We start from the raw sequence: 25,317 nt of genomic DNA, 5'->3' as shown, positions 1-25,317 counted from the left end.
TCGTAGGTGAAATTACACGTATGTTCAGATCATATTTAAGTTTATTCAGATATTTTATACATAGCGTGTGGACTTCTAAACATCCATCATTCTTTCTCTTAGAGAAGAAACTTCTAAAAGACAAATAGAATTCCACAGTTAAAAATCAGAACGCATTTGAGTACCGCAGAAGAGGGATTAGGAATCATAAGGAAAGCATATCTGTAGTGTTTGTGGGCATGAGTATAGTTCAAGGAATGTAATGAAGTCATCTTGCCAGAATAGTGCTTTAAATCTCAGGCAGCCTTTTCTTGGGGGTGGGGGGAGATGGAATTGGAGATGGGTTAAGGCAAATTGTCAAATTTCTATTAAATATTCGCATGCAAAAAAAAAAAAAAAAAGGCTACCTGGTAGTTAAACTCTGTACTTCTCAAGGATAACTTCTCATAATATCCTTTAAGAGAACAGGACTGCTGCTGCTAAGTCACTTCAGTCGTGTCCGACTCTGTGCGACCCCATAGACGGCAGCCCACCAGGCTCCCCCATCCCTGGGATTCTCCAGGCAAGAGTACTGGAGTGGGTTGCCATTTCCTTCTCCAATGCATGAAAGTGAAAAGTGAAAGTGAAGTTGCTCAGTCATGTCCGACCCTCAGCAACCCCATGGACTGCAGCCTACCAGGCTCCTCCGTCCATGGGATTTTCCAGGCAAGAGTACTGGAGTGGTGTGCCATTGCTAAGAATTTTTATTCAGAGTGACTTGCCCAAGGTCATATCACCAAACTCAGTGATACAAGGTATTAAGATACAGGTCACATATTATAACTTTTCCCTGAAACAGTGTTATTGCAGTTGTCTCTAGGGGGCCAGGCAGAACATACCAAACTCGAAAATCAGGCAGCAGACTAAGGTGAACAGTTCCCCCTACAATCTGTTCTCTGTGCAGCTGTCAAAGTGATCTTTCAAAAACATACATCAGATCATTTCACTCCATTGCTTAAAACCTCATGGGGCATATGGTGTTTCATAGAATGTACTTCTCTACCCTCTTCCTCTGCTCCCTGCCCAGGCTGGTCTTTAATTCCTTGAAGATGTCAAGCTCGTTCCCGCCTCATGGCCTTTGAACTTGTACATGCTGTTTCCTCTGCATGGTAGACTGCTGCTTGTCAAATTCAGGTAGCGTCGGATTGTGTAGTGGTTGGAAGCATGGGTTCTGAAACCTGATTGCCTGCGTTCAAGTTACTGTTTAACCTCTCGGTGCCTTCATTTCCTGAACTGTGAAAAATTGGATAATATGAGTAAATACCTCTTAATGTTGTGAAGGTTGAATACACACATATGACGTGTCTCACACACATAGGTGCTCATTAAGTGTTGGCTGTTATTCAAGTCTCAGGTCAGATCTTATCTCCTCAGTGAGACCTTTCTTGAGCATTTAATTTAAATCAGCCATCCCACACCCCCCATAAAAGTTATGGTTACCTGAAATTATTTTACTGTGTATTTATTTTTGTGTCTGTGTCTCTTTCATTGTAATGTAGAGCTCCTTGAAAGAAGGAATATTTTCTCTTGCACTCCCAGTGCCTAGAACAATGCCTGATATTCAATATATATTTGTTGGGAGAATTAATGGAGGTCAGATCCATCCCAGAAGGCCCTCTTAGTGACACTGGGACTGAAGGCAGTTAGCGTCCCTCAGTGCAGCGTGTTCCCATGTGTGCCCAGCACCTTTAGGTTGCGGTCTCGGCCGTGGGTATCTGGCAGGGGCTGGTAGAGAATGGTGTGGAGAGGTAATACAAGGAAAAAGAGTTGAACCTGCAGATAAAACACATATTCTACTTTTCTTGATTCTAAATGTTTTTATTTATTTCTCCTGCTTCCAGCTGGTAAGTTCATGTCCTTTTTATAAGCCCTTGAGCTTACTTGTGTCTTTAAGTTTGGGGACAGCTGGTTGCCCCTCAGCATTATAAAGTTACAGCTTTATTGAGCTTCTTCTAAAATAGTGTGAGTAGAAAGTACCGATATGTAATTAGATACTCAGCTGTATATGATAATTTTAGGAATCAGAGGGATGGTCTAAATCTCAAAGTAAGCAATGTGAGACTGGGCCTTCCTGAGTTACCACCAGAGTCAGGTATGATAACAATTTACCGTTCCCTTGTATCTGTGCCTCTGCCTTTTCCTCTTACTGTCTTTTTTTTTTTTTTTCCTGTTTTCTTCCTATTCTTATATTCCTTTTTGTTTCTGTCCTTCTACTCATGTCCATGTTTTCCATATGTATATGAGTGAAAATGTTAGTCACTCAGTCGTGTCCAACGCTTTGTGACCCTGTGGACTATGTAGCTCTCCAGGCTCTTCTGTCTGTGGAATTCTCTTGGCAAGAATACTGGAGTGTAATAGCAAATGAAACAACTGACAAAGGATTAATTTCCAAAATATATAAGCAGCTCCTACAACTCAATACCAGAAAAACAAACAACCCAGTTAAAAAGTGGGGGAAAGACCTAAACAGACATTTCTCCAAAGAAGACATACAGATGGCTAACAAACACATGAAGAGATGCTCAACGTTGCTTATTATTAGAGAAATTAAAATCAAACTACGATGAGGTATCTCCTGACACCAATCAGAATGGCCATCGTCAAAAAGTCTACAAATGATTAATGCTGGAGAGGGTGTGGAGAAAAGGGAATGTTCTTGCACTGTTGGTGGGAATGTAAATTGATACAGCCACGATGGAAGATGGTATGGAGATTCCTTAAAAAACTAGGAATAAACCACCATTGACCCAGCAATCCCACTCCTAGGCATATACCCTGAGGAAACCAAAATTGAAAAAGACACATGGACTCCAACATTCATTGCAGCACTATTTACAGTAGCTAGAACATGGAAGCAACCTAGATGTCCATCAACAGATGCATGGATAAGGAAGTTGTGGTACATAGACACAATGGAATATTACTCAGCCATAGAAAGGAACACATTTGAGTCAGTTCTGATGAAGTGGATGAACCGAGAACCTATTTATGCAGAGTGAAGTAAGTCAGAAAGAGAAAGATAAATATCGTATTCTAACACGTATATACGGAATCTAGAAAAATGGTATTGAGTGTATTTACAGGGCAGCAGTGGAGAAACAGACATAGAGAATAGACTTATGGACATGGGGAGAGGGCAGGAGAGGGTGAGATGCATGGAAAGAGTAGCATGGAAACCTACATTGCCATATATAAAATAGATAGCCAACAGGAATTTGCTGTATGGCTTAGGAAACTCAAACGGGCTCTGTGTCAACCTAGATGGGTGGGAAGGGAAGGAAGATGGGAGGGAGGATCAAAAGGGAGGGGATATATGTATACCTATGTCTGATTCATGTTGAGGCTTGACAGAAAGCAACAAAATTCTGAAAAGCAATTATCCTTCAATTAAAAAATAAATTTAAAAAAAGTAAAAAAAAAAAAAAAAAAAATACTGGCATGGATTGCCATGCCCTTCTCCGGGGTATCTTCCTGACACAGGAATTGAACTTGGGTCTCCCTCATTGCAGGCAGATTCTTTACTGTCTGAACCACCAGGGAACTGAAATGATGTTTCTATTGTCTCACTTTGGCTCCTGCATCCAGTACCCAAAATCACATTCATTATCCCCTCAGGTAGAGGTCGTCCTCCTCTCTTCCCTGTTTCTATTAGCAGAATTAGTGTTCTGCAGTCATTCTGGCTTAAAACCACGGTATCATCTTTGATACCTCCTTTTCTTCACTCCCCCCATAACCAACTACAAACCAACTGTATCACTTAAAAATTCTCTCTTATTCATTAACTCAGCAGAGATTTGACTTTCTGCTCTGTGCCAGGTATGGCTCCATGTTGTGTGTGACAGTTCCTGTCTTTCTGCATTGACTACTGCAATTCAGGATTTCAGTAAGTTATTCTTCGCCTAATGAAAGTAGCTTTGTAACTTTTTTCCCAACCTCATAGTCCTTTTTGCCAATCCAGTATTTATTCCACTGCCAGATTAATCCTCCAAAACATGGTTTGATCATGCTGTTCCCTACTTTAAATTTTTATTTTACTTTATATTGAACTGTAGTTGATTTATTCCTGTTTCCTAGAGTGAAGCTCAGCTTGCTATTCAGGGCACATCTCATGTAGCTTGTATGCAATTGCCTTTTTAGAAATCTTCCACACCTTTTCACACCCATGTTTTTGTTTAGGCTCTTCTTTTTCCTGGAAGAATATAAGCTCCCTGAGGGCAGGAATTTGTTTTATTCATTGTAGCATCCCTCAGCACCCAGAAGAATACCTGGCATGGAGTAGGTACTCAGTAGATATTTATTGAGAGAATGAATAAAAAAATAAGTGAATCTTGTCAGTAGTACCCGTTTAAAAGTGTTTATTGACGTATAGTCGATTTATACTGTTAATTTCTGCTGTACAGCAAAGTGACTCAGTTAATATATATATACTTTTCCAAATATTTTTCCATTCTGGTTTATCACAGGATACCGAATATAGCTCCCTGTGGTATACAGCAGGACCTTGTTGTTCGTCCAGTCTCTGTATAATCCCAGACGCCCAGTGCTTCCCTCCCCCGTGCCTCCCTCCCTTTGACAACTCGAGTCTCTTCTGCATGTGTGTGAGCCTATTTCTGTTTTGTGCGTGCATGTGTGCTAAGTCGCTCAGTCGTGTCTGACTCACGGCAACCCCATGGCCTGTAGCCTGCCAGGCTCCTCTGTCCATGGGATTCTCCAGGTAAGAATACTGGCGTGCGTTGCCATGCCCTCCTCCAGGGGATCTTCCCCACCCAGGGATTGAACCCATGTCTCTTTCATCTCCTGCCTTGGCAGATGGATTCTTTACCACCTGGGAAGCCCCATTCTGTTCTGTAACACTGTCCATTTTTTATGACTGTTCTCAAACTTCAGTGTCTTAGGAACCTTTTCTGATCTTGTGTGTATTTTTATTTAAACATAAATACCTACCTGTGACAGACCTTTGCCGGGGTCCAGCCCCGGTGGATCCAGGGAATTCGAAGCGGGGACGGCGTCGGCGAGGATCAGGAAACAATTGCTTAATTAAACGTTAATTAAGGATATAAAGAGTAATAGAATGAGGATAGCTCAGTGAGGAAATTCAGTGGAGAAAAGAGGCTGAAATAAGGATAGCTCAGTGAGGAAATTCAGTGGAGAAAAGAGGCTGAATAATTCAGCCAGAAGGTAAGAGAAAGAACGACATGGTGAGACCAAGTTTCGGTGAACAAGGCCCGCACTTTTTTCCAAAGTAGTTTTTATACCTTAAGTTATGCATAGAGGATAATGGGGGAAGGGGTAGAGTCATGCAGTAAGCCAGGCTTTCTTCCTGCAAACTTATCATATGCAAAAGTTTAGGTGATTTGCATCATCTTCTGGCCCGGAGGCCTTTTTCTCTAAAGGTGATTATTCTAAAGTCAGGCGCCAGCCTCCGAAAAGCATTAGATAAAGTTGCATTCCTACAGAGCAAAGGTGTGGTGGGCTATAACAAGAAAAAGAATTAACTCAAGGGTCCCAGGTTACAAACATTAAAGCTACTACTTACACCAATTATATTAATCAATACACTGCCAGGGACACAGCAGATAAGGGATATGGAAACTTAGCAGCAAACATTGGCCCAACAAGTGAAAATCCCTTCACCAATACAATTTCTAATCAATCTTTTAACTGCTCAAAGGAATCTGTATTTAGACAGTTTAGAACATCTCATGCCTCTCAGTTTGGAGGCTCTGAGCAATCACATGTGGCCAGAAAAACCTATTCAGGCAGGCTAGAGGACTTCCAAGGGAGTTTGTAGGTTGAAACACTGTCACACCCAGGAATTATTAACTGGAGCTGTAAGCTAACTTTTTTCAGAGAGGTAGTGGGGGACAGCCCCCCCCCGTAAAGTCAGAGGTGTAGGTGAAAGCACAAAGCAGAAAGTAGGCAGACTCTGGTTTTGGGGGTAGATTGCTCGAGAATTTCCAGGGAGACTCCTGAGGCTTGATCCCGCCTTTGCGTATGCCAAGCCTCCTTCCTCATGACCTTTGCCAGGGGCGGAGCTCGCTCCCCGCAGACCTTCTTCTCTTTTTTTTTTTTTGTATCAGTGCTGACTGTTTATATGTCATGTGGTTTCCACGACGTTAATATAGTCAGTAGATGAGCAAATGTTCATTGAGTTCTTATTCCGTGTCAAGTATAATATCCAGGTACTTGAGTCAAAAAGACAGTAGGACAGAATCTCTTTCCTCAGTGCACTTGACTGCCTAGTGGAGGGTCAGTCTGTTTTAATAGTAGTAAAAGCAAGCAATGAGAAGCAAGCCCAGGATATTATGGAAACATAGCCTGTTGGCAAGTGATAATAGGGAGAAGAAGGTGGGTTGCAGAAGAAGAGGCGATTCTAGGCGGTCACAAGTGGAAAGCCGCAGTAGCTGCTTAGAGGGGAGAAATGAGAAGTGAAGCAGGTGCTCTGAAGGGCGCTGCACTGCTGTTACTGAAGAGGCAGTTCTCTATTGTTAGCTTTTACATGTTTTGTTGGAATAAGAGGAAAGACTTTGATGGCTGATTCCCTGTAGAATGATTGGAAGGAGCTGAAAACTTGAAGTGAGCAAAAGCTGAAGATCCAGGGAAGTTTTCTGAAAAAAAATTACTTGGGTGGTAAAGTTTGTTACTTGAAATGCCTTCCTACTTGAGTGATAGGCTATATAAGCAATTCCAGTTTGAAAATAATTTTTTTCTGAGACTTTGAAAGCATATTCTATCTCGGTTTCCAGTGCTGATGTTAAGAAATCCGATGTCATTTATTGTGTCTCCCAATGTAGGTAAGGCATTTGGGCGGGGCATAGCTTGGGTGGTGTTCTGTTCCACGTGGTGTTAACTTGGTCCACATGGTGTCATTCAGCAAGTGACTGGGCCTGCCTAGTGGGTCCAGGAGAGTACCTGCCTGCCACTTTGGTGGGGGTATCTGGAAGGCTAGTCTTAGCTAGGTCCCTTTTCTTTTCAGTGTAGTCTTGAGACCTCTTTTTATGGCCTGTCCATCAGAATAGTTGAACTTCTGGGAGTGCAAGGCTTACACAGTAAGAGTTTTAAAGATTTGGTTTATCTGTTAAAGTAAATCGAGGGGAATAAAAGTAAAAATCTGTACAGCTAAAAAAAGTTTCATTAATTGATTTTAAAAACCACTTTTTATACAGAGAAACTTTTTTTTTTGAAGAACCATATCATTTGGTTGTGTGAAACTCTCTTATCACGGGTCATAATACAAAATCATGATAGTGTATACTTTTTCAGATTTATCAGCTGTCTGCCTGAGCTCTTCCATTTCTCTGACACATTTTGTGCCGTTGCTTCTGGTTACATATGCCGCTCGGCACCAGCAGAAGGCAGGCGGCCCACAAAGGGGGTGGGGAGGAGAAAAGATGAGGCGGAACCGGGCCAGCAGGAGAGGGAAACAGATGGGTTGTGGGAGATGACCCTGCCCCCACGCTGTTTTGGTTCTGGCTGCTACTGATCGAATGTGAATCAGCAGTCAAGAAATGGAAGTTGGTGATTCCATGATGAAAAAGAAAGTTTGGCTTTGGACTCAGTAGAAGTGTAAATTCACACCACTAAAACGTGATGCAGATATTTTTCTCTTGGTTATTTTAATTACCTTTCCTTTGAGATATTTCGGAAGGTATTTTGAGACATAACTTTAAAATTTTTCTAAATAGCATTATACATATAATCTGAGATAAATATTACTCTTTCAGCTTTTCTTTTTCATGCAAATTGTACAATAAATAAAATTTTAGGAGTATTCAAGAACTGGTAGACTTAATCTATGATGGCAATGCCTCAGCATTTTTGGTTCTTGTCTCTGGATTCCCAGTTGACTAGGACTTTCTCCTGTGGGCTGTTTAAAAGTGAGTAGAAAATAGGTATGTTTGCTGGAGAAATAAATCTTCGCAGTGTATATATTTCATGCTAAATATTCTCTCTTGTCTTTTGTCAGTGCTTGCAATAGACTTTTGTTTGGCTTATTTTCTAAGGAGAAGATTAAGGAAACCTTGCTTTATGTCTTACCAGGTCTTTACTTTGTTCTATGGAAGACTCTTGTTTAAAAAATTTTTTTTTAAATTATAAGAATGTTAGCCAACATACGTCAGTATAGAGAGAACAATAGTGTAATGAGTCTCCATATGCCCAATATAGAGCTTCAGCAGTTACCAGTGTTGGGCCACTCTCGTTTCATCTGTTCCGCCTGCCCCTAATGATTTTTTATGGAAGAATTTTATTGTAATACCATTTAATGTTAGCATTTTAAAAGAAATATTTCAATTAAATTGAAATCAATTAACTTGAAATCTTTCAATTAAAGACTACTATAGCATGTAACTTGCCTGGTAAAATGTGTGGTAAACTATCTATATAGGTATGTAAGATTTTCATGTGACTTCTTCAAGCCCTTAATAATATTATAAATATGGAACTTAATCCCTTTACCAGTTCAGCTGGTAAAGAATCTGCATGCACTGTGGGAGACCTGGGTTCAATCCCTGGGTTGGGAAGATCCCCTGGAGAAGGGAAAGGCTACCCACTCCAGTATGAATTCCACGGACTGTACAGTTCATGGGGTTGCAAAGAGCAGGACATGACTGAGCAACTTTCACAATCAGGTGCTAAACTATTAAAATAAATTCTGAATGGAACACTGAATAAAAGTTTTTCAAACTGCATTTTCTTTCATTCAAGATAGTGGCAGGCAGTCATGGTCCAGGTCATTACAGAATTTGATATTCCTTTCTGTAATCTACTAAAAATGCATGAGTAAAAACCATCACTTTTTAACCTCATTTTTCTTCATGCCTGGACTTGGTTTGACTTTCTTTGAGGGGCCATATTCTGGTTTCTTTTAAAGAGAAAAAAATTTTTTTTTTTTTTTTAAAGAAGTATCGGTTATGTGTATTAAGTACATACCAGAATTACAGACTTATGCAGTTTAACTTCATTTGCTTCATTAAAAAAATCATGATATCATGTGATGGGTGGATCTTGATTGTCTTTTGGGAGCAGTAACACATGTGAATGTCAGATCTCTGCATCTTAGCAATAATAATTTTCTAATTCAAAGTAATAGGAGAAAGCTTGTTCTGAATTACTGAAAAATAAATTCAAGGGCACTTTAAAGAATAGACAATTTATTCTTTCAAACTCAGTGACTAATATGGGTTAGTTTAGTAAATTATTTCTTAAGCAGAGATCTTGCCAAGCTATTTCAAAATTATTGTGGTAAAAAACACATGCTATTAAAGTTACCATCTTAATCATTTTTAAGTGGATAGCTCAGTTCAGTCGCTCAGTCGTGTCCGACTCTCTGCGACCCCATGAATCGCAGCACGCCAGGTCTCCCTGTCCATCACCAACTCCCGGAGTTCACTCAAACTCACGTCCATCGAGTCGGTGATGCCATCCAGCCATTTCATCCTCTGTTGTCCCCTTTTCCTCCTGCCCGCAGTCCTTTCAGCATCAGAGTCTTTTCCAATGAGTCAACTCTTCACACGAGGTGGCCAAAGTATTGGAGTTTCAGCTTTAGCATCATTCCTTCCAAAGAACACCCAGGGTTGATCTCCTTTAGAATGGACTGGTTGGATCTCCTTGCAGTCCAAGGGACTCTCAAGAGTCTTCTCCAACACCACAGTTCACAATAAGTATATTCACATTATTGTCCAACAGATCTCTAGAATTTTTGCATCTTACAAAGCTGAAACTCCACATTGAGAAATACTATTGCCAGGCCATTTTAAATGCAAAAATAGCTCATTTGAAATGAGAAATACATTTGAAATGTATTCTCATTTGAAATGAGAAATGTTAACATTGACATATTAACATTGTGTTATGTGTTAGTCTCTTTTGTAATTGTGTTAACAATTACACATTATGAGGCAGTATTTTAGTTTTTCTCTTAATCTGGTAAACACTGTAAAATTACTGACATTCTTTTATCCTACCCCTCCTTCAAGTAGCATAAAATTTTTCTTAATCTCATACTTGGTTGGAGACTTACTGATATCAGTGAAGTCTGAAATAAGGAGATTTTGCTGTTTTGTTAAGAACTTTTTATATGAAAGTATGATTCTGCCCCAGCAGCTTACCTGGAGTACTTGAATGAGGTTTGCTGATTCCTGTCCAATCTTCTTATATCATTCAGATTTTCCTCGAGACCTGCCTGTCTTGGTCCCCAGATTATCTTTTAAGTGTCTTTCATTTGCTTTTGTCTTATGCACAAGTGTTTTATCAAGTGGATGTTAAATGTGCAAATACTATTTGCAGGGTCTGTCTGCTGTGTACACACACAGCTGTTACCATCTCAGTTAAACTTCTCCTTTTCTAATGAGAGGTATAAACTCATACAGTCTATAATGACTTAGCAAATGTCTTTTCCCAGTTTTATTGAGATATAATGGATAACATAGCACTGTGTAAGTTTAAGGTGTAAGGTGTACGTAATGACTTGACTTACATATACTGTGAAATGTTTACCACAGTCAGTTTTGTTAACATTCATCATCTCATATAAATGAAAAATGTTTTCTTCTTTGTGATGAGAGCTCTTAGGATATACTTCTTTAAAAACTTTCAAATATGCCATATAACAGTGTTAGCTCTACTTATGATTAGAAGTTTGTATTTTTGACAACCTTCATCCAATTCCTCCACCTCCTACCCCCACTTCTGGTAACTACAAGTGTGATCTTTTTTGTGTGTGAGTTTTTATTTTTGTTTTGTTTTTTAGATTTCATATATTTGTCTTTTTCTGTCTTGATTTATTTAACTTAGCTTGATGTGCTCAAGGTCTCTCCGTATTTTTGCAAATAGCAGTATTTCCTTCTTTTTTGTGGCTGAGTAATGTTCCAGTGTATCTTCACAACCCTAAAGTTGAAGTTTTGGTACTATCCTGCTCCTGCTTTCCTTAGGACTCATTTGGGGGGGTTGGGAGGAGAGAGAGAGAGAGAGAGTGTATGTGTGTTTAAACTCACTTCTCAGTGCCATCATCTATGTGCGTTTGTGTGTCTGTGTGAGCATGCTCATATGTTTCAGGGTGATTGAGGATTCTATCCTAAGGAGTTTGAGTCTCAAAGGATTACCCCCCAACCCTGGTTTTTTTTTTTTTTTTTTTTTTAAATCTAAAATTTCACTGATTTATACTTCAGTGAAATTGAATCCAACTTTACAGAGAAATTTCAGTCCAGCTCCCTAGCCTGTCAGACTCAAAACCTCCTTTTCTGTCCTCTGTGGATATTAAAACCTAAGATGTATGGCCACCAAGACCAGCAGCTTTCCCAGAGCCAACCGTGTGCTGCACAGCATCTTGACTACTTTCGTGTCATCTCTGTGATTCCTAGTTCCTGCCTCATTCCTGGAGCCAGGGGTTTCTCTACTTTCTTGTTAGTTCAGCTATGCATTTAAAACGCTTGTTCAATTTTATCCAGCATTTCTAGGTGTTTTATAGCTAAGAAACATTCAGACTACCTGGTCCCTGCCTCATTGCTAGGAATCGAAATTGGCCTCTTCACTTGACAAAATAGACTGGAACCCAAAGATGGGACCTGAGGCCACACAGCACGTCTGAGAAACACTTAGGCTCTGGGCCTTCTGGTTGGTTTCTCTCTCCTGCAGGGGAAAAGGAAAGATGTGGCTCAGTCATGAACTCGAGTGACTTTTGGCAGACCCTAAGCCCACACCCCACTGCCCGGAGCCTGTCTGGGGATGGAGAGCACAAGGTCTGTCCCACAGAGTTTGGGGAAGGGCTGCAGATGCAGGGGTGGCAGAGGGCAGGGGCAGACGGGGCTCAGGGAGAGGCTGGGCACTCAGGCTTCCTGGAGCCAGGCTGCAGCTCCTCCATGTGGTACATGGAGAGCCGGCCCACAGCCCCCCACACAGAGCTCTTCTCCCCTCAAAGGATTTTTGAATAACATAAAATTGAATTTTTTAGTCTGAAAAGGCTCCTGTTAAGGAAAGCAAACATGCTATTAGCAAACAAGCCAGATGGATTAATCATGTATAATAATTGTTTTCTCCCGGTACACATAGAGACATGGCTTAAATGATGGTAATCATAGACAAGATGGGCAAAATTCTTTGAAGGTCAGATTCTGGATTTTCTTGGTAGGCATTTGTTATTATATAATTCCTAAAATTTTCCAACCCTTTAACAGTTGTTTCCAGTGTTTGCCCGCACTGTCTCTTGGACTATTGAGTTCCTAGTATATATTTTTTCTTTTGAACATCCCTCACTCACTCTCTTTCATCCTTTTTGGAGTAGAGAGTCCTTCTTAATATCCCTGTTCTTCTTAATGTCAAACCCCTCCCCCTTTAATTGCTCTTACCTGGATCATTTCCTTTCCTTTGTATTTTATGAGGATCAACCAGAACTACAGTTAGCTTTGGGCACAGGGAAAGCTTTACATGAAGGTGGATGTGATGGTCCTTTTCGTTTTCAATGTCTTTCTTCATTTCATGGCTTTCCAATATTTTGGTGATTTCTTCATCTGAAGCATATTAGATGCAAGTCCTCATTAAAGTCTTCAGGGAGCCCCTAAGTCCTCTTTTTAGATTAAGAATTATAGCCTTTTCATTATAAAAAGCAATACATGTTTTAGAGAAAATTTGGAAACTAAAAATTTTCATAGTCCAACAAACAGAACCCATTTTGTGTTTTGGTAAACTTCCTCATGGCTTCAGTTGGTAAAGAATCTGCCTGCGGTGCAGGAGACCCTGGTTTGATCTCTGTGTCGGGAAGATCCCCTGGAGAAGGAAATGGCAACCCACTCCAGTATTCTTGCCTGGAAAGCCCATGGACAGAGGAGCCTGGTGGGCTATAGTCCATGAAGTCACAAAGAGTTGGACATGACTGAGTAACTCTTTATGGTCTTTTTTCCCCTGTGTAATATTTTTATATGAGTATGTATTTTTATATCTTACTTTTTAAAACTTTAAATAAACATTTTCTGCATTTTAAATGATTTGAAAAAAACCTTCTTCATAATTCCACAGGATTTGGTGGGTGAATATAGTCTTAATTCCCTTAACCATTAATTCTCATGTTTTTGAAAAGACTTTCATGTTATTCGTATTCTTTTTCATTTTTAAAGATCTTTTTCTTATGTTGCCGTGTGTTTTGCATTTTAGTATCCCATTCCTGGGTACTATGATTAAATATTCAGGTAGGTTAAAATATTTGAGCTAAAAACCAAAACCACTGCTTTGAAAAGATAATATGCACCTCAGTGTTCATAACAGCATTATTTACACTTGGCAAGACATGGAAACAACCTAAGTGCCTATCAACAGATGAGTGGATAAGGAAGACATGATACACACATATATATACACACACGTATGTATATATATGTGTGTGTACACACACACATATACACACAGCGGAACACTATTCAGCCATGAAAAAGAACAGAGTTTTTGCTGTTTGCAGCAACATGGATGGACTTGGAGGGCATTTTGTTAGTAAAATAAGTCATAGAAAGACAGGTATTGTCTGATATCACTTACGTGTGGAATCTAAAAATGTGCCATCAACTAGTGAATATAACAAAAAAGAAGCAGACGCACAGATACAGGAAATAAGCTAGTGGTTTCCAGTGGGGGCTGGTGGGGGTGGAGAGGCAATATGGATGGAAGAGGAATGGGAGGTACAGACTGTTGGGTGTCCGATACGATCAAGGATGTAGTGTACAAAACGGGGAATATAGCCAGTATTTAGATGGAAAGTAACCTTTAAAAGTTGTATAAAAATTTTAAAAAATTTGAGCAATTATCCATTATCAAACAAACATCTCCATATTTCCATGTGGAATCTAGTGGTTAAGGAATTCTTTTCTATAAGAAATTTTCTCCCCCAGATTAAGTTGGTACAATATACTTTAATATCTTGTACTCATGATGTGTTATTTCTCAAGATATTTTTCCTTAGTAGTTGGAAGGTAACCGTGATCTCATACCTCTTTCTCCTTGCTACTGTTTCTTTTTATCCTATGAGACATGTGTGTGCGTTGGTTTTTCTTATTTCTATAGTATTTTATTTATTTAAAAATTTATTTTAATTGGAGGATAATTACTTTAGAATATTGTGATGTTTTTTGCCATATATCGACATGTTTGTGCATTGGTTTTATTTCAATTGTACACTGTCCTCCTGAGTGATACAGTTGAGGACAGTTGCCAGACTTGAAATCTCATGCACTCTGTGAGCATAGTAAATATTAATTTAATAATAATGCTAGCTTACGTTACAAAAAGCTTTTTAAGAATAGTGGTAGCAAAAAAAAAAAAAAAAAAAGAATAGTGGTAGCGTACCAGTGATATAATATTAGTATTCAGCATTCTGTACTCAGTGGAATTGTCTCTTTTCCACATCTGAACTTTGCGTTTCCTTCTCCGTTTCCAGGTTGCCATCACGAAAGCCAAGGTGGATTTCTCCAGTGTAGTGTGCCTGCCCCCTTCCGTCATTGCTGTGAATGGGCTGGACGGAGGAGGGGCCGGCGAGAATGACGATGAACCCGTTCTGGTGTCCCTGTCCGCGGCTCCCAGCCCCCAGAGCGAGGCTGTTGCCAATGAACTGCAGGAGCTCTCCTTGCAGCCCGAGCTGACCCTCGGCCTCCACCCTGGCAGGAATCCCAATTTGCCTCCACTTAGTGAGCGGAAGAATGGTGAGTAGATATGGAATTATTGAATTGCATGATTTGAACGAAGGTCTTCATGTTTATAATGTCATAGATCCTTACTTTATGTCTCTTGGGAGTTTCTTATAATTTTACTATTTCTTATAAAATGGAGAAATAATAAGTTTAGATGATCACTGTAAGCCCAGCATTTCCTGCCTGGATTACCATAATTATGTTCTATTTTTTTTTTTCCTACTTCTTTGCTTCTCCTTATGTAGTAATATTTCTCACTTTGTAAACCCATATACACATTTATGTAATACTTATATTAATTGGGGAGCCAAACTGTTTTGGCTAATCTTGCCCTTTTAATTTTACACAATTTTAGAATCAGCTTGTGAAGTTCTACAAGAAAACTCATTGAGATTTTTTTCCTCCAAATGAAAAATTTCAAACATATGATGAAGTAGAGAGTTTTGCAATGCACACCTTTATATCCATCACTCAGATTCTACCATTACCATTTTATAGTATTTTCTTTATAATAGATCTATCTATCCCTCAGTGCATCAATCCACCTTATTTTTTGGATGCATTTCAAAGTAAATTGCAGACATTAGTACATTTCCATTTTATCAAAGTATAACATTGATACAGAATAACACAAATTGTAAGCATTGTGGTTGTTGAGTTATCATAAAGTGAATATACATGCATAATTACTACTTAAGGAAGAAATAAAACATTTCCAGCACCCCAGAACCACCCCTTGTGCTTCTTCCTAATCAGTATTCTCTCTTCCTGCCCAGGGAAAACTATCATCCTGACTTTTAACATAATAGGTTAGCTAATAGGTTAGCATTGTTTGTCTCTAAACTTGGGGCTTCCCTGGTGGCTCAGACGCTAAGGAATCCGCCTGCAGTGTAGGAGACCTGGGTTCAATCCCTGGGTCAGGACGATCCCCTGGAGAAGGGAATGGATATCCGCCCCAGTATTCTTGCTGGAGAACCCCGTGAACAGAGAAGCCTGCCGGCTGCAGTCCATGGGGTCACAAAGAGTTGGACACAACTGAGCGACAGCACACACGCAAACTTGCTGTGAACGGAATCGGCGTTCCTTTGGTGGCTTCTTTTATGTTTTTGAAATTTTTTTGTTGAATTGTGTGTGGCTGTAGTTTATTTTCATTGCTATATAAACCATTTCATGATTGTAATTTGTCCATTTTTACTTTTGATGGATATTTGGTTTGTTTTAGTTTGAGGCTATTACGAATCATGCTGCTGTGGAGTTCTTGTACATGTCTTTGGGTGTACTTGTTGGGATTTTGATTTTAAGGGGGGGAAATATACATTGTAAATATTGGGTCTTCCTGTCCATTTAGTTAGCTTTATATCTCTGGTTAAATAGGCCTTCTTTAATACTTACGCACTGGTTTTATAATTTTTTTCCACAGAGGTCATGCAAATATTTTATTAGGTTTGTTCCCTGATGTCTTTTTCTTGGGCAGACATTATAAGTGGTATATTTTTATAAAATACGTTTTGACTGTTTGATCAGATCAGATCAGTCGTTCAGTCGTGTCCGACTCTTTTCGACCCCATGAATCGCAGCACGCCAGGCCTCCCTGTCCATCACCAACTCCCGGAGTTCACCCAGACTCACGTCCATCGAGTCAGTGATGCCATCCAGCCATCTCATCCTCTGTCATCCCCTTCTCCTGCCCCCAATCCCTCCCAGCATCAGAGTCTTTTCCAATGAGTCAACTCTTCCCATGAGGTGGTCAAAGTACTGGAATTTCAGCTTTAGCATCATTCCTTCCAAAGAAATCCCAGGGCTGATCTCCTTCAGAATGGACTGGTTGGATCTCCTTGCAGTCCAAGGGACTCTCAAGAGTCTTCTCCAATACCACAGTTCAAAAGCATCCATTCTTCGGCGCTCAGCCTTCTTCACAGTCCAGCTCTCACATCCATACATGACCACAGGAAAAATCATAGCCTTGACTAGACGAACCTTTGTTGGCAAAGTAATGTCTCTGCTTTTGAATATGCCCTCTAGGTTGGTCATAACTTTCCTTCCAAGGAGTAAGTGTCTTTTAATTTCATGGTGTACTGAACACCAAACCTTTTCAGAACTCCTCTGACTTTTCCACATCCATGGCCTCCACTTCCACCCCTTCTACCCTCTGCTGCTTTCTTGCTAACTCTTACTTGTCCTTCAGTATTCTCTTCGGACATCACTCCCTCTGAGAAGCTGCCGCCACTCGTATCCAGTGGTAGGTGTCGCTCTTTGTGTTTGCCCAGTTGCCCTCCGTCGTACTTCTTCATCTCCCTGTGTGGTAATTGGCGTTCTCCACTCAGCTGAGTCTGAAGTCAGTCATTGTTACACTCCTCTCAGAACCCTTCAGTGACTTGCCATGAGACTTAGGATGAATCATAGTTCTTATGAGGTGGTCCTGGTATCACCTCTGACCTGATTGCTCACCTCTGTTCCCCAGCTCATTCTGTTCCAGCCACGGTTACTTCCCTGCTGTTTCTTGAACGGGTCAAGTATGCTTCCGCCCCAGGGCCTTGATACTTATCTCGTTACTGAAGTTCCTGCACAAATGTCATTTTTTTGGGAGGCCTTTCCCACCTATCTTATCTAAGATAGCACCTCCTGTGACTCTGTGTCCTGCTTTGCTTTTCTCTAAGCACTTACTATGACTTGTATGTGTGGATTTGTACGTGTGTGGATATATCTTTATTATCCGTATTCCCCATCTGTGATAGTATTTACATTTCATGAGGCTAGAAACTTTGTTTACGGTATATATTCTACTCTTGGTTCATAGTGGGCACCCAATAAATATTTGTTGAATAAATAGGTGAATGGTTTACATGTTTGTGGCAAGAACTCTGTTTTACATCCATAGTGGGAAATGTAGTGGAAACTCAAGCATTTTTTATTTTGGGAAATAGTGGACGCTCGAGCAATTGTTTGTGTTCTTTTCCCATTTCTAATTTCTACTTATTTCCCCAAGATGGCAGAAAGTTCAGCTTATTTATATGCTAAGGGGAAAGAGTTAGTCCAGAGGGAAAAGCTGGAGACAGAAAAAGAGAAAGGGTGACTGATGGAACAAAGTTCTTGGGAGATGTGAAAGGACGGGATCCAAAAGATACTGGCTCTGCCTTGAGCGTGAGTGGGGACCGGCATTCCTCTGGGATGGGAGGAACGGCAGCGCAGGGGACGACAGGGGCAGACAGCAAAGCTCTCGTCTCTTGGGCAGGAAGGGGTGAAATTGGTGCAGACAGCTGCGATGGTCTCAGGGAGTAGGAGGCAGCGGTCACTGTTGAGGCGGAGGCGTTGGTGTGTCTTCAGCCTTTCTCTCTCAGTTCTTTGTCATATAAATCAGCCAATCCCCACCCTCCCCCCGCCATTTTGAATAACAGCAATTCCCTTCCCTTTATAGTCAAGCTCCTAAAAGAGGAATTTATGGTTACTGTCTCTTCTTTCCTGCCTTCTGGCCTCTGTCCCTGCCTCTCTTCAGAAGCTGCCATTGCCAAAATCATTAGTGTCTTTTTGTTGTGGGTCAGATAGGGACTCTATTCTGTTTGACCTCAGTGCAGCATTGGGTTGGCCACCGCCCCCCACCCCCAACCCTGAAACTCTTTCTCCAGTGTTGTCTGTGACACTGCTCTTCACTGGTTTTAAAAACTTGATCTTGCTAGTCACTCCTCTGCACAGATCTTTTTACTGTCTTTCTCTGCTCACCTCTCCCTTTCATGGATCACAGCCTTGTCGTGGTGAAGTGGCTTGCGTAAGTCAGTGAAGCTATGAGCCATGCCATGCAAGGCCACACAAGGTGTACAGGTCAGAGTGGAGAGTTCTGACAAAACATGGTCCACTGGAGGAGGGAATGGCAAACCACTCCAGTATTCTTGCCGCAAGAACCCCATGGACAGTATGAAAAGGCACAAGGTATATGACACTGGAAGATGAGCCCCGCAGGTTGGAAGGTGTCCAGTATGCTACTGGGGGAGTGCAGAGGGCAGTTACTAATAGTTCCAGAAAGAATGATGTGGCTGGGCCAGAGTGGAAATGATGCTCAGTTGTGGGTGTGTCTGGTGGTGAAAGTAAAAGTCTGATGCTGTAAAGAACAATATTGCATAGGAACCTGGAGTGTTAGGTCCATGAATCGAGGTGAATTGGATGTGGTAGATGGGTAGATAGCATCACCGACTCAATGGACATGAATTGAGCAAACCCTGGGAGATAGTGAAGGACAGAAGAGCCTGGAGTGCTGCAGTCCATGGGGTCGCAAAGAGTCAGACGTGACTTATTGACTGAACAACAACAGCGACGACTACTCACCTCTTAAATTTTATTACTCTCCAGTGTTCAGCTGTGGAGTTTCCTTGCTTCTTACTTGGTATCTTTACCCTGAATGGTATTCCCCAGAATTCTGGCTTTAACCACCATTATATGCCATTGACTCCATATTCTCTCTCCAGGCCATGTCTCTGCCCTGAGTCCAGACTCTTACGCTTGGCTGCCTTGTGTCTTCACTGGATGTGCTACAGACTGAATATGCTCAGAGCAAAACTCATCATCTTATTGCTGTTACTCCTGAATTCTTCATTGTAGGAATTGGGACCACCTTTTACCCAGATGTTCAGAACAGGGAGTTGTTTTGTTTTCTTTCTGAATGAAATCTTAAAGAGCTTCATTTGTTTCATAATCAGATAAAGTATAGGAAAAAAGAAAAGAAAAATTCCCTCGTAACTGTGCAGTTCAGTGATAGCCAGTAGGAGCAGTTAGTATATTTTCTGTCATTTTTTGTTTGTTCATTTGTTTACTCTTACACATACATACTCTGCATAAATTAGTTTCGTGTAGTATTATTTTATGAGATTTTGCTATAACATTCAGCTGTCTTAGAAAACATTTTTCTTTGCTTGATATTTGAATTGTGTGCGTATACAGCATTTAGCCAGTCTCCTTTGAAACTCTTGCCTTGGTTTTATTTTTTTCTGTTATAAATAAAACTGCAGTAAAATCTTGGTGTAAGTCTTGGTGTAAGTAACTGCAGGACAGACTTGCAGGATGAAAAGATAAGGACGTAAAGGACACTGTCCTTCTGATGGCAAACGTGGCATGTTTGGGTATGAAGTTTTTAATTTTAAAGTCATTATTTCCAAATTGTCCTCCAGAAGTAATTTTTTATTCCATCTTCTTTCTCCTCTTTCCTCCCAGTCACCGATTCTTGTAAATTTCACAATGCTCATTTCTACTGAATTCATTCTTTTCTTGCAGTCCCTATGGCTGACACTTAGTTCAAACTCTTAATAATGTCACATTTGGATTACTCCAAGAATGGCCTTCTAACTCATGTCTCCTTGTTTTAGATCTTGTCCCTGGGGCCCTGGGATGATCTTTCTAAGACATAAATGAGGTTGATGCTCTCCTTCATGAAATTCCTTCAGTTCAGTTCAGTTGTGTCCAACTCTTTGCGACCCCATGAATCGCAGCACTCCAGGCCTTCCTGTCCATCACCAACTCTCGGAGTTTACCCAAACTCATGTCCATCAAGTCCCTTAGCGGATCCCAATTCCTCCCCTTGTTCTCATCCTGGCAGACCTTCACAGCCAGCTTCTGCCCCGCCCCTCATCTCTTCCTGCTCACAATAAAATATTTAGGTTTTCCCGTAAGAGACACTTCCGCAGCTCAGTTCCACTTCATGTCCTCTTTTTCCTTCCTGGAAGAACCTTCCTCCTCCTCCTCTTCTGACTCTTGTTTCTTTCAAGTGTGGAACCAGGGGAAGGTGCTGCTTCCTTAGGACTTCTTCCTCAGACTCTCAGGTTAGGGGCTTGCCCTTTGTGTTCTTCAGAAGAACCCTGTGCATAATTACCTACTTATTTGTTATCATATTTGACTAGATGAGAAACTTTGTGAAAGGAAGGATTATGTTTTATTTATTGTGGTATCTTTCAGTTCAGTTGCTCAGTCTTGTCTGACTCTTTGCGACCCCATGGACTGCAGCACGCAAGGCCTCCTTGTCCATCACCAGCTCCCGGAGTTTACCCAAACTCATGTCCATGGAGTTGGTGATGCCATCCAACCATCTCATCCTCTGTCGTCCCCTTCTCCTCCTGCCTTCAATCTTTCCCAGCATCAGGGTCTTTTCAAATGAGTCAGTTCTTTGCATCAGGTGGTCAAAGTATTGGAGTTTCAGCTTCAGCATCAGTCCTTGCCATGAATATTCAGGACTGATTTCCTTTAGGGTGAACTGGTTGGATCTCTCTGCAGTCCAAGGGACTCTGAAGAGTCTTCTCCAACACCACAGTTCAAAAGCATCAATGCTTCAGTGCTCAGCTTTCTCTATAGTCCAATTCTCACATCCATACATGACTACTGGAAAAACCATAGCCTTGACTAGATGGACCTTTGTTGGCAAAGTAATGTCTCTGCTTTTTAATATGCTATCTAGGTTGCCATGAAATTAAAAGACGCTTACTCCTTGGAAGGAAAGTTATGACCGACCTAGAGAGCATATTCAAAAGCAGAGACATTACTTTGCCAACAAAGGTTCGTCTAGTCAAGGCTATGGTTTTTCCTGTGGTCATGTATGGATGTGAGAGCTGGACTGTGAAGAAGGCTGAGCGCCGAAGAATGGATGCTTTTGAACTGTGGTATTGGAGAAGACTCTTGAGAGTCCCTTGGACTGCAAGGAGCTCCAACCAGTCCATTCTGAAGGAGATCAGCCCTGGGATTTCTTTGGAAGGAATGATGCTAAAGCTGAAACTCCAGTACTTTGGCCACCTCATGCGAAGAGTTGACTCACTGGAAAAGACTCTGATGCTGGGAGGGATTGGGGGCAAGAGGAGAAGGGGATGACAGAGGATGAGATGGCTGGATGGTGTCACTGACTCGATGGACGTGAGTCGGAGTGAACTCCGGGAGTTGGTGATGGACTGGGGGGCCTAGCGTGCTGCGATTCATGGGGTCGAAAAGAGTCGGACACGACTGAGCGACTGATCTGATCTGATCTGATCTAGGTTGGTAATAACTTTCCTTCCAAGCAATAAACGTCTTTTAATTTCATGGTTGCAGTCACCATCTGCAGGGATTTTGGAGCCCCAAAAAATAAAGTCTGACACTGTTTCCACTGTTTCCCCATCTGTTTCCCATGAAGTGATGGGACTGGATGCCATGATTTAAGTTTTGTAAATGTTGAGCTTTAAGCCAACTTTTTCACTCTTCTCTTTCACTTTCATCAAGAGGCTCTTCAGTTCTCCACTTTCTGCCATAAGGGTGGTGTCATCTGCATATCTGAGGTTATTGATATTTCTCCTGGCAGTCTTGATTCCAGCTTGTGCTTCCTCCAGCCCAGCGTTTATCATGATGTACTCTGCATATAAGTTAAATAAGCAGGGTGACAATACGCAGCCTTGACGTACTGGTTTTCCTATTTGGAACCAACCTGTTGTTCCATGTCCAGTTCTAACTGTTGCTTCCTGACCTGCATACAGATTTCTCAGGAGGCAGGTCAGGTGGTCTGGTATTCCCATCTTTGAGAATTTTCAACAGTTTATTGTGATCCACACAGTCAAAGGCTTTGGCATAGTCAATAAAGCAGAAATAGATGTTTTTCTGAAACTCGCTTGCTTTTTCGATGATCCAACGGGTGTTGGCAACTTCATTTCTGGTCTCTTTGCCTTTTCTAAAACCAGCTTGAACATCTGGAAGTTTATGGTTCATGTACTGTTGAAGCCTGGCTTGGAGAATTTTGAGCAGTACTTTACTAGCGTGTGAGATGAGTGCAGTTGCGAGTGAGATGAGTGGTATCTTTAGTGCCTAGCCAAAAACTCTAATGTACTTATGAATCAAGAAGTGAAAGTTGTTCAGTTGTGTCTGACTCTTTGTGACCCCATGAACTGTACAGTCCATGGAATTCTCCAGGCCAGAATACTGGAGTGGGTTGTCTTTCCCTTCTCCAGGGGATCTTCCCAACCAAGGAAATGAACCCAGGTCTCCCTCATTGCCAGCTGAACCACCAGGGAAGCCCAAGAATACTGGAGTGGGTAGCCTGTCCCTTCTCCAGCGGATCTTCCCAACCCAGGAATCAAATTGGGGTCTCCTGCATTGCAGGTAGATTCTTTACCAACTGAGCTGTCAGGGAATCAAGAAGGGTGCTTGTTAAATGCAGATTCTGATTCTGTAATCTGGGTGAGGCCCAAGATTCTGAAAAAATTTGAAAAAAAAATTTTTATTGAAGTGTAGTCAATATACAATGTTGTGTTAATTTCTACTGTACAGCAAAGTAATTCAGATATAAATTTATGTACATATTCTTTTTCATCATGGTTTATCACAGCATATTGAATATAGTTTCCTATCCTATAGTAAGGACCTTGTTGTTTATCCACAGAGATTCTGCATTTCTAACTAGCATCCATTGGCGATGCTAGTGCTGTTAATCTGAGTATCAAGGTGTTTGATAAATGTTTGTGGAATGTGTGAGCAAATGAATGAGTGGTGAAACAAACTATTAAATCACTGAAACACTGATTTATTAGATCTGAGCAATTAATAAAGTGATTATTGACTCTTACTGGACAGAAAAAAATAACTTGTTTAATTTATGGTTTAGACTATTTGAAAGAAAGACTGAGTCCATGTCTTTACAGGTGAAGTATTTTGTGGAGTCATTCTTTTATTGTCTTAATTAGTGATAAAACATTTAGACCAGAAGTCTTAACTACTTTTTTTAAGTTGAAGATCTCTGTAAGTTTGAAATTACATATATAAGTCCAGTGTGTACAACAGCTGCTTGGGTTGGCAGAAATCTGTATGAAGGAGCCAGAGCCCTGCTTGCTTGGCACCCTGCCCTTCAGGCTGCTCTTGAAAGGGCACAAGTTGAAAACTTCTGATCTAGGTCATCTGTCTCTGTTAGTTTGAGCTGTGTCTAAGCCAACCTCTTCAGTTGCTAGAATGGTCTCCTAACTGCCAGGAGCGCCATATTTATTCATTGTGATCTTGTTTATAGGAGAATCTGGATACTTATAATTGACAAACACAATGGTTTGTACAGCATAATTGTCATTTTGGCAGGAGAAAATAAACCCCCCAAATTGAAATTGTGTTCAACATTAGAAAGGAAACAGTGGTGAAATATTGGTATTAGAATAATGCTGAAGAAGAGGGGACAGGCTTAATAAAGAAATAATCTATAAGAAGTTTGACTACAGAAAAATACCTTAGGGAATGTACAGCAGTGGCCAGGAATACTAAGTGCTTGGCAGAAATTGTTAAAATGATTATCAAAATCAGATTCTGTTATTATAGGGGGGAATAGGAGTTATTAATCAAGTTAAGAAAACTAGAAAGTTGCAGAAGAGCTGTGTCCATGGTGAAAGATCTGACTAGTTTCTTTTTTATTCCATCCAGGAGCCAGCAGGTGAATATCTGGACCGGGGTGGTGGTGTTAGGATCTGGTTGTGTTGCTTTCCTGGCCATAATTGGGTGTTCTGTTCGTTCATCTTAGTGGTGCTTCTTTCTGTCAAAAGGGGGAAATTATTATATTTTGCACTAGGTCTGTTTTGCACGGTTATTGGTAGGGAGGTAAAGGTAAGAGCAGAAATGGAAAATCCCTGAGGGGATTATGAAACTGGGAAGTGTGCTTTTCTAGAGCAAAATAATTTCTGGGGTTTAGACGAGGTACTTTTCCATGGATGATGTATTCTATGTTGAAAAGGTGGAGTGAAATTTTGCTTCTTCTCAGATCTTTCTTTTAGAAGCCTATCTTACATGGAAACTCACTGGTTGAGCAAGGATTCTTATGGAGCAGGCAGGCAAAGTCCTGATACTTCAGTTTCCTTAACAGGGGAAATTGGAATTCTGTTGCGAGGAGGTGCCTTTGGTTAACCCGACCTTTACTGACCTAATTGGAAAAAGTTGGGAGAGTGATTCAAGGTGTATTTTAGTCCTCTGTCGTCTTCTAAAAGATAAGTTTGACGTACCTGTAGATTCTCTCCAGCCTGGGCTTGGAGAAGCCTGGAAAAAACTCTCTAATGATCTAACACCGTCCCCTTTGGCTCCAGCTACAGGAGTTCTGGCATACATTGAATGAATGTGTCATGATGGAAAATTTAAGTTTTACTTTGCTTCTTCCTTTAATGGCGCAGTACTCTTTGGCTGTCTCTTCCTTACGTATCCACCCCTTCTTTATACTGATAACAGTCTTTCAAGTATGAATGAGTTTCAGAACTGGCTGAGACTGCATAAAGCCTGCTTTCAAGAGCCTCTAGGATGAGAGCTGAAATACTATTTGCCCCTTTTCTCATTGAAAGTATATTACATTTTAGTTACCTTATAGGTTTTGTGGGGAACCCTGGGAATTTTGCCATATTTCATCTTTCATGGCCTTTGTGGGAAAGTACATTCCATATTCCAAATGATCAAATTACAAATGAAGTTTTGGAATATAATCCATTTATATGCTGGGGACTTGCTTACACCCTAAGAGGTGTGCCTCTTGAAGTTTGGGTGTTACAGGTTTAAGACACAGTAAATAGTAGTTGCATGGACTGGTTTACTGGGAAGGCATTACAGACAAATGGTTAGAGAATGTAATGGATGACAAGTTCATAAATGTTTCTAAGAGAAAGCTGGTATTTTGGAGATT

General features: G+C 40.9%; 1 protein-coding gene across 1 annotated transcript in view; it reads left to right on the top strand.

The window, feature by feature from the left end:
* The window catches only part of MRTFA (myocardin related transcription factor A), a 176,145-nt gene that overhangs the window by 28,263 nt on the left and 122,565 nt on the right, over positions 1–25,317 (top strand). The window contains exon 2 of the mRNA XM_010805772.4: positions 14,438–14,699. The gene's annotated coding sequence lies outside the window, so the exon portion shown is untranslated. The remainder of the gene's footprint in view (positions 1–14,437; positions 14,700–25,317) is intronic.

Source organism: Bos taurus, chromosome 5, assembly GCF_002263795.3.
Source record: "Bos taurus isolate L1 Dominette 01449 registration number 42190680 breed Hereford chromosome 5, ARS-UCD2.0, whole genome shotgun sequence".
NCBI classification, from domain to species: domain Eukaryota; kingdom Metazoa; phylum Chordata; class Mammalia; order Artiodactyla; family Bovidae; genus Bos; species Bos taurus.
Note: the sequence above shows the minus strand (reverse complement) of the source record. Positions and strands in the feature narration are given on the sequence as shown.